The sequence below is a fragment of the Tupaia chinensis genome, unplaced genomic scaffold (assembly GCF_000334495.1).
Source record: "Tupaia chinensis unplaced genomic scaffold, TupChi_1.0 Scaffold000116_1, whole genome shotgun sequence".
NCBI classification, from domain to species: Eukaryota; Metazoa; Chordata; class Mammalia; order Scandentia; family Tupaiidae; genus Tupaia; species Tupaia belangeri.
In genome coordinates, this window is record NW_006159580.1 from 3,221,660 (window position 1) to 3,229,853 (window position 8,194).

At 45.8% G+C, this 8,194-nt stretch overlaps 1 non-coding gene across 1 annotated transcript; it reads left to right on the forward strand.

Annotated features, from left to right (window-relative positions):
- Positions 1–3,271: 3,271 nt before the first annotated feature.
- On the forward strand, positions 3,272–3,378 carry LOC114007055 (U6 spliceosomal RNA). Its single transcript, XR_003548709.1, has one exon. It is a non-coding gene; the product is annotated as a U6 spliceosomal RNA (small nuclear RNA).
- The last annotated feature ends 4,816 nt before the right edge of the window (positions 3,379–8,194 follow it).

Sequence of the window (8,194 nt, forward strand, 5' to 3'; positions counted from 1 at the left end):
GATCCCGAGAGGAGAATGGAGGAGAAGGGACTGTGGCATGGCCATCCCCCCTGGGGGAAGATTTCTCATTCTCTGTCTTCTATCTCTCTCTGTCTCTCCAGGGAACACAGGAGCCTTCCTAACAGAAATCTCTTATAAAACAAAAATACAAAACCCAAAACTTCTCTACTCTTCATCCTTTTCTATAATCTGAATCTCTCAGTTCTCTCAATTGCTTCCCTACTAGACTCTCACTCAAGAAGGACACAGTGCTTGTATTTTGATTGGATCTTGGTTTGAAAACTATATATAAAAGCCATTTTGAGATTTGATGGGGAAATTTGAGTATATCCTATGTACCGGGTCGTATTTGGGACTGATCGTTCTCTTAGCTGTGGTCACGGTATTGTGGCTATGTAGGAGAGAGTCCTTATTTTTAGAAGGTGTATGCTGAAATCTTTCAGTATGAAGCATCATGTTTTACTCCATTTTCTTTCTTCTTCCTCTATTTATTTTCTTTTCTTTTTATTTATTTATCTTTTTGTGAGGTTTTTGCCTTATGGCATGTGCACTTGTCAGACAGAGAGAGAGATAGACACAGTAAGAGGGAAAGTGACCCCACAGGGGCATGGCCACACCACAATCCCTTCTCCAGTCTTCTTCTAGGATCTTGGCAACACACACACATGTGCGTGCCTGGCATGAGTTTCAAGTTACCAGGTCTGGGACTCGAACCATGGTTGGCGGGTCCAGAGATGTAACTGCTTTGCCATCTGCTGTTTTCCCCTTGCTCCCTCTTTCTTTCTTTTTTATATTTTGCCACAGGGTGTGTGCATCTGCCAGAGAGAGAGACAGAGAGAAGGAGGATGGCCATGCCACAATCCCTTCTCCTCCTTCCTCCTCTTGGGACTTAGGGCACTAAGGCACATGCTCCCCATGTGATTTCCAACACACCAGATACAGGACTTGAACCACGTGGAGTCCAGCACCTTAACCCCCATGCTACCTGCTGGACCTTACTTTCCTCTATTTTCTTTCTTTTTTAATTTGCTGGAGAACATGGGTGCTTGTTAGAGGAGAGAAACATAGAGGGAAAGTGAGAAAGTCACCCCTTCCTCTATGGTGGATGCCCACGTTGCAATCCCTTCTCCTCCATCGCTCTCTCCTCTTGGAATTTTGGACACATGTGCACATATGCTTGGCACTTTTTTCAAGCCACTAGGCCCAGTGCTTGAGCCACACAGTTAACCATGTGGAATCCGGCACCTTAACTACCATGGTGCTGGCTCGCTTTCTTTCATTTTCATGTAGCTCAAGGACTATATATAAATATTGGGCTGGCAGGTTGAATGGTGGTTAAGGCACTGGGCACTCCCACATGGTCAGCTATGGTTCGAGTCCCAGAACTGGTGGCTTGCTTTCTCACTTTCCTTCACTCTGTGTGTCTTTCTCTGGTCAAATGAAAATGATTGAATGAATAAATAAAATTAAATAAATAATTCTTTTAAGAAAGATATATACATATTTGCAATTGTTACAAATAACAATTGTTAAGTCTAAGTGAAGTGGATATACAAATGATAGTTGTATTACATTTTCAATTTTTCTATATGTTTGAAATTTATTGTAATAAAAAGTGGGGCAAAATGTTCTCTCGATCCCATCACTTCTACTCAGTGTTTAATTCTTTCAGGCTGATGTCCACCTCTTCTATGCCACTCAAATTACTATTATTATTATTGGCTACAAGGAGTATGTGCTCACCAGAGAGATACAGAGAGAGAAGGAGAGAGGGAAGACTTCTCCCTCAGGGAGATGGCCACACTGCAGTCTCTTCTCTTCCATTCCCCCGTTGGGATTTTGGGCAAACGCACATATGTAGTCAACATGTTCCTCAAGCTGCCGGGTTCAGCTGTGTGGGATCCAGCCACCTCAAATGCACATATGTGGTCAACATGTTCCTCAAGCTGCGGGTTCAGCTGTGTGGGATCCAGCCACCTCAACCTCCACGCCACCTGCTGGCCTGCCACTCAAATATTTCTGCAACGACCTTCATGCCATGATCTCCAACTTTTCAGTTTTTCTCTTACTTGAAGTGCCACTAGTACTCAACACTGTCAACCAGCTATCCCTGAAACGCTGTCTTTCTCTGGCCTCCTGGGCTTGGCAGTCATCTGGTCTCCTCCCGTCCCTCCCACTTGTCTTTTGCTCCTCTGAGGGCTCCTCCTGCTCCATCTGGACACACTGGGGTTCATCAAGGACAGGGAGCCTTGAATCTACTTCTAACTCATGCGACACTCTCCCTCCAGGCAGTCACACCAACCCAAGGCTTCACTTCTGGTCCGCTGATTACTCTCAAATGTGCGTCTTTTCTGCCCATGGCTTCACTTCCGGCCCGCTGATTACTCTCAAATGTGCGTCTTTTCTCTAATCTCCAGACTTCTGTCTCTGCCTGCCTATCTGGGCTGCCTGTGTGGATGCCTCAACCACAAACAGCGTAGTTGAAACAGAAATCACACTCTTCCCCCACAAGCAGTATCATCTTCAGATGTGTCCTACCGGGGCCCCGCCGTGGCCCACACACACTAGGGGCCTTCCCCGACCACGGAAACCTACCTCACTCAGCATTTATTCCATGACACCTGGGCGCTCTGTCACTCGGGATCTGCCTTCCGTGCCGGCACTGCACAACCCAATTCCCTAAACATCTGCTCTTGTAATTAATACGCTCTGGCCCTCAGGAGGGAAATGTTTCTGCAATCTTTTCCTTGTATCTTGGAAACAAGAGGTTACCGCAGCTTATTCTGTGGACGTGTGAGGTTGCGCCTCTGCAAGTTTCCAAGGCATGCACTGCTTCGGAGTGTGCGAGAGGCTTATGCAGTAGAAACACTCAGGGCAGAGAAAATACAACCAAATTAACTCAACGACTATCACCTCTCAAGTAGCCTAAGTGGATTTTCCAACAGTGTTGTGTCTTTTTTTCTTGTTTCTTTTTGTGTTTCAGATGTTTCGATTCACGATTGCTCTTTGTTAGATGTGTCAGTTCCCGGCCTGCCACCTTAACAACAGTTGCAAGGAAGACTTCAGAAACATCTTGCAATATTAAATAATTCATGTCACTACTACGTGTGTATGCGTGTAGGTCTAGACATAACTTATGTGAAACAGAATATGATATTGAAAGCCCCATGTTTTATTCTTGTTGTTTATATTAGTTTTTGGTTTGCCCTGGGAGCATGCGCTCACCAGAGAGAGGCAGAGAGAAAGGCAAGGTGAGAAATCACCGCCTGGTGTGCTCGCTTCGGCAGCACATATACTAAAATTGGAACGATACAGAGAAGATTAGCATGGTCCCTGTGCAAGGATGACACGCAAATTCGTGAAGCGTTCCATATTTAAAAAAAAAAGAAAAGAAATCACCCCCTGGGGAGATGACCATGCTTCATCCCCTTCTCAATTCTCCTTGAGAGATTTTGGGTGCACATATGTACATGTCTGGAGTGTTTTACCTTTTTAAAGAATTGTTTATGTATTTAATTTTGTTATTATTATATTAATTTTTAAATTTGACTAGAGAGAGAGAAAGAGAGTGAGAAAGCACATCTCCAGGTCTGGGACTCAAACTACAGTTGGCTCTTTGAGAGTCTAGTGCCTTAACTGCTATGCCACCTGCTAGCACACCCCCTAACCCAGTGTTTTTCAAGCCACTGGGTCCTAGATTCCAGCCACGGAGTCAGCTATGTGTGATCCAGCACCTAAACCACCACGCCACCTGCTGGCCAACTTTTACTATTATTTTTAATTAATTATAAGAGCTAAAAAAAGAGATTTCACAAAAAAAAAAAAAAAAAAAAAAAAAAGTCCAGGTTCTCATGGATGACAATGACAATGCTGAATTCCTACATGGCAACACCTTGCCAGGAGCTGCTGCCCCTCCAGCGGGGTCGAGTGCTCTCCGGTCTGTTACAACCTTACCAAGCAAGTTGCATATTACCTGCCTGACCATTACAGGAATTGGAGTTTGCAAATTGATCTAGTTCCTTGAAGGTAGAAGTTGTGTCTTTTCAGTTACTGGGCACTTTTGTGGCCAAGTGAGGTTCTTACGAGATACTTCATATTTATTTATTTTAAAAGAGATTTTTTGCTATAGGGCATGTGTAATTACCGGAGAGACAGAAAGCAAGAAATCACCCCCGGGGGGATGGCCACACTCAATCCCTTCTCCTTCATTTTCCTCTCAGGATCTTGGGCACGCACGCACATGTGCCTGGCATGAATTTTAAGCTGTTGGGTCCAGGACTCGAACTGTGGTCAACTATGTGGGAGTCCAGCCATGTAACCATCACACCATCTGCTGGTCCCAGGATTGTTTTTTTCAATGTTTCTGTGAAAATCTCATTGTAATCTTGAAAGGAATTGCACTGAATTTGTACTTAGTTTTGGGTAGCATGGCTATTTTAACATGATTAATTCTCCCAATCCATTAAAATGGTATAGCTTTCCATTTATTTGTGTCTTCTATTTCTTTCTTCCTTTTTTTTTTAAAATTTTCCATGAGAAGGCTATTATTTAGTGACTAACCAAATACTAGCAGCGCTAAAATACAAAAAGCACTGTGCACACCCGGGGCCAGCATTGTGGTAAAAGGCACTGCATTTCCACATGGCAAACTGCAGTTGGAGTCCTGGACCTAGCAGCTTCAAAATCACGTCAGGCATGTGCATGTACGCCCCACATCCCCAGAGAATGGATTATGGCTTGGCCATCCGCCCTGGGAGGTGTTTTTCACTTTCTCTCTCTTTCTCGGGATGCTCACTCTATGGCAAAAACCTTTATTTATTTATTTTTTTACAATGATTTTATTTAACTTATTTATTTATTTATTTAAATTTGACCAGAGAGGGACAGAAAGAGAGAGAGGGAGGGGAAGTGAGAAAGAATGCCTCCAGGTTGGGACTTGAACCATGTCGACCACTTGGAAGTCCAGAGCCCCTAACCACCATGTGACTTGCTGGCCCCGGCAAAAAACTTAAAACCCAAGTCCAGGTTCTGGGCTATCTTGGAACACTGCCCAGGCCCTGCCACTACAGGACGCACACATGGGTAGACCCAGGTCCGTGGTGTTCTTTATTAAGTCCCCAGCATAGGTTTATTTTGGCTTCTCTGCCTCCTGTTCTGCAGCGTTCTTGGCTCTTTTTGTCCGGATGCGGAAGAGCCGGGCACTAGCAAGGGCCATGTGAAGACCAGCGAAGGCCTTGAAGTTCTTCTCCTCGGTGGTGAGTCTGCTTCCTCCTTCCCGTAGACGCTCAGTGTGGGCCTCGCTGGTCCTCCCAGCTGGGGGCCAACTCGAGTTCTTCAGCAGAGCTCTCTCCCTTCTCGGGGCTGAGGGCTTCCAGGGGAAGAGGCTGAACTTGGAGCGGTACTCGGTACTCCACCAGCCGCTGCACGCTGGCCTGCAGCAACTCCTGTGGTTTTTGTCCTTCGTTTGTTAATTGTAATTTTTTGTGTCTGGTTAAGAAATCCTTCTGAGGCCAGCCAGTGGCACAGTGGATAAGGTGGCGGGATCCCCCATGGCCAACTATGTGGTTTGAGTCTCAAAAAACACACCAGGTGCATGTGCGTGTGTCCAAAATCCCAAGGGGAGAATCATGGAAAAGGAATCGTGACATGGACATTCCCCTTTGGGAGAAAGGGTGTTTTCTCACTTTCTCTTTTGTGTGTCTTTTTCTGGTGAGTGTGCAGGCCCTATAGCAAATTATAAAAAAAAAAAAAAAAAGGAAGAGGTAGAAAGAAAGAAAAAAAGAAAAGAAGGAAGAAAGGGGGGCCGGCAAGTAGTGTGGTGGTTAAGATGCTGGACTTCCACATGCCTGATTCCACGGTTTGAATCCCTGACCTGGAGCCTTGAAAATCATCAGGTGTATATGTGTGTGTGCCCAAAGTCCTGAAAGGAGAATGGAGAAGGGACTGTGGATCATTTCCTTGGAGGGTGATTTCTCACTTTCCCTTTCTCTCTCTCTGGTGAACACACACGCCCTATGACAGAAACTTAAAAAGAAAGAAAGAGAGAAAGAGATCCTTCCATACTGTGGTATCAGCAATATGTTAGCTGTTCTTTGAGTAGTTTTAAATTTTGCTTTCTTAAGCTGTCTGAAATGTATTCTTGGGTATGTCATCATGTAGAAGTCCCCTTCCCCCTGCCCCCCCATTCAAGACCATGGAGTCTCTATCCTTTCCCATTGCTGACGTCATTTTTTTATACACCAAGTATCATATGTTTGAGGAGCTGATTCCATGCAGTTGTCTTCTGTTTTAATGGTCTGGTCACTTGTCCATATGCCACTCTGGCTTTCAAGTTGTGATATATATGGTAAGGCAAGTGCTCTGGTATTCTACTTCAAACTCATTTTGGATTTTTTTGTCCATTTCCTCCTCCATAAGAATTTTTTTATTGTTGTTTAAAGAGAGAGAGTTTTGCTATAGGGCACATGTGCTTGCTGGAGAGACAGAAAGTTAGAAATCAACCACCAAGGGGGCATGGACACACCGCAACCCCTCTCCTCCATTTCTTCTTGGGATTTTGGGCATGCACACACATGTGCCCGGCGTGAGTTTTAAGTCACTGGGTCTGGGACTCAGACTGCAGTTGACTCTGTGGGAGTCCAGTGACGTAACCATTACACCATCTGCTGGTCCCCCTCCATCAGAATTTTAAGAACGGTTTGTACAGTTCCATAAGATATCTTGTTGGGGTTCTGCTGAATCGTACTGAATTTACAGATTGGAGAAAATGTATGAGCTCTATGTTGAATTTTCCTCTTCATCAGCTTGCCATCGCTCTCCATTCTTCCTTTTACCTTTTCTTGATCTTCTTTTGTCTTATGTTTACTTTTTTCCCCCCACTCATGATAGAGCATAGGAACACACACATGAGAGTGAGGGGTAAGAGCAGCCTTCGCGCCGTCTGCTCACAGTGCAGTCTCCTAGCTCCCGTGCTCTAGCCCAGCGGCTCTTGAGCACAGGCATAAGCTCGCCGTGTGTCCCAAGCTGACCGGGTCACCACGTGGGATCCAGCTCTCTTCAGCAGCACCCGTTGATTGGATGGGAGAAATGCAGATGGCAGGAGGTAGTGCTTGTGGGGGCAACTCAGAATCTTGGCAGTGCGGGGAGTAAGGAGGGGACTGAAGGCAAAATATCGGTTCCTCTCGGGATGCTTTCATCCTTGAAGATGCTTCTCTGAGATGTTTCTTGTGCGTCTTGTCTCACATAGTCCTGTTCTCCTTTTCCCATTTTCTCCTCCAATCTCCCTTGGCTGCTGCATCTAGCCTCTGTCTCCGCCATTTTCCTGGACATGCGTCTCTGCCTTTCAGTGAGAGGCTGTCTGTGCAGTTGGGCCCAGCAGCTCCAGAGGGGCATTATCCTTTGAATGAAGTGCAACAAAGATTTCTGAAAGTCCGGGGTCCCGAGAACAGGCCTGCTGAGCTCAGAAGTGGGCGCAGAGCAATGACATCATCAGACAGTGATGCCACGTATAGCTTTAGCACTTGAGGCAAGGAGGACCCAGCCGTTTCCAAAGGAAGTGGAGGAAGGTGGGATTGGTTGGGGGATAAAATGTGATTGTGGGGATTGTCCTGGAGACCTCTAGGGATCCCGTTATTGCTTCAAAATAACTCCTTCAGGGTCTGGCAGGTGAATTTTTGGTTAAGGTGCTGGACTTCCACATGGCAGACTGCAGAGTTTGAGTCCTGGATCGGGCAGCTTACTTTCTCACTTTCCCTCTCTCTCTGGTCAAATTAAAAAATAACAGTAATGGGACCAGCAAATGGCCACTGGATTCCCGTGTAGTTGACCACAGTTTGAATCCCAGACCCAGTGGCTTAAAACTCATGCTGGGCGTGTGTGTGTGTGTGTGTGTCCAAAATCCCAAGAGGAGAATAGAGGAAAAGGGAGTATGGTATGACCAGCCCTCATGGGGGGAGGGCAATTTCTCACTTTCTGTCCTCTCTGTCTCTCTGGTGAACACACACCCTATAGCAAAAGCCTCTCTCTAAAAAATAATAATAAATAGGGGGACCAGCAAATGGCTTGGTGGTGGTTAAAACACTGGACACTCGGGAACCAGCAGTTAGTGTAATGGCTATGTCGCTGGACTCCCACGTAGTCGACCGCAGTTCATGTCCCAGACCCGGTGGCTTAAAACTCATGCCGGGCGCGTGTG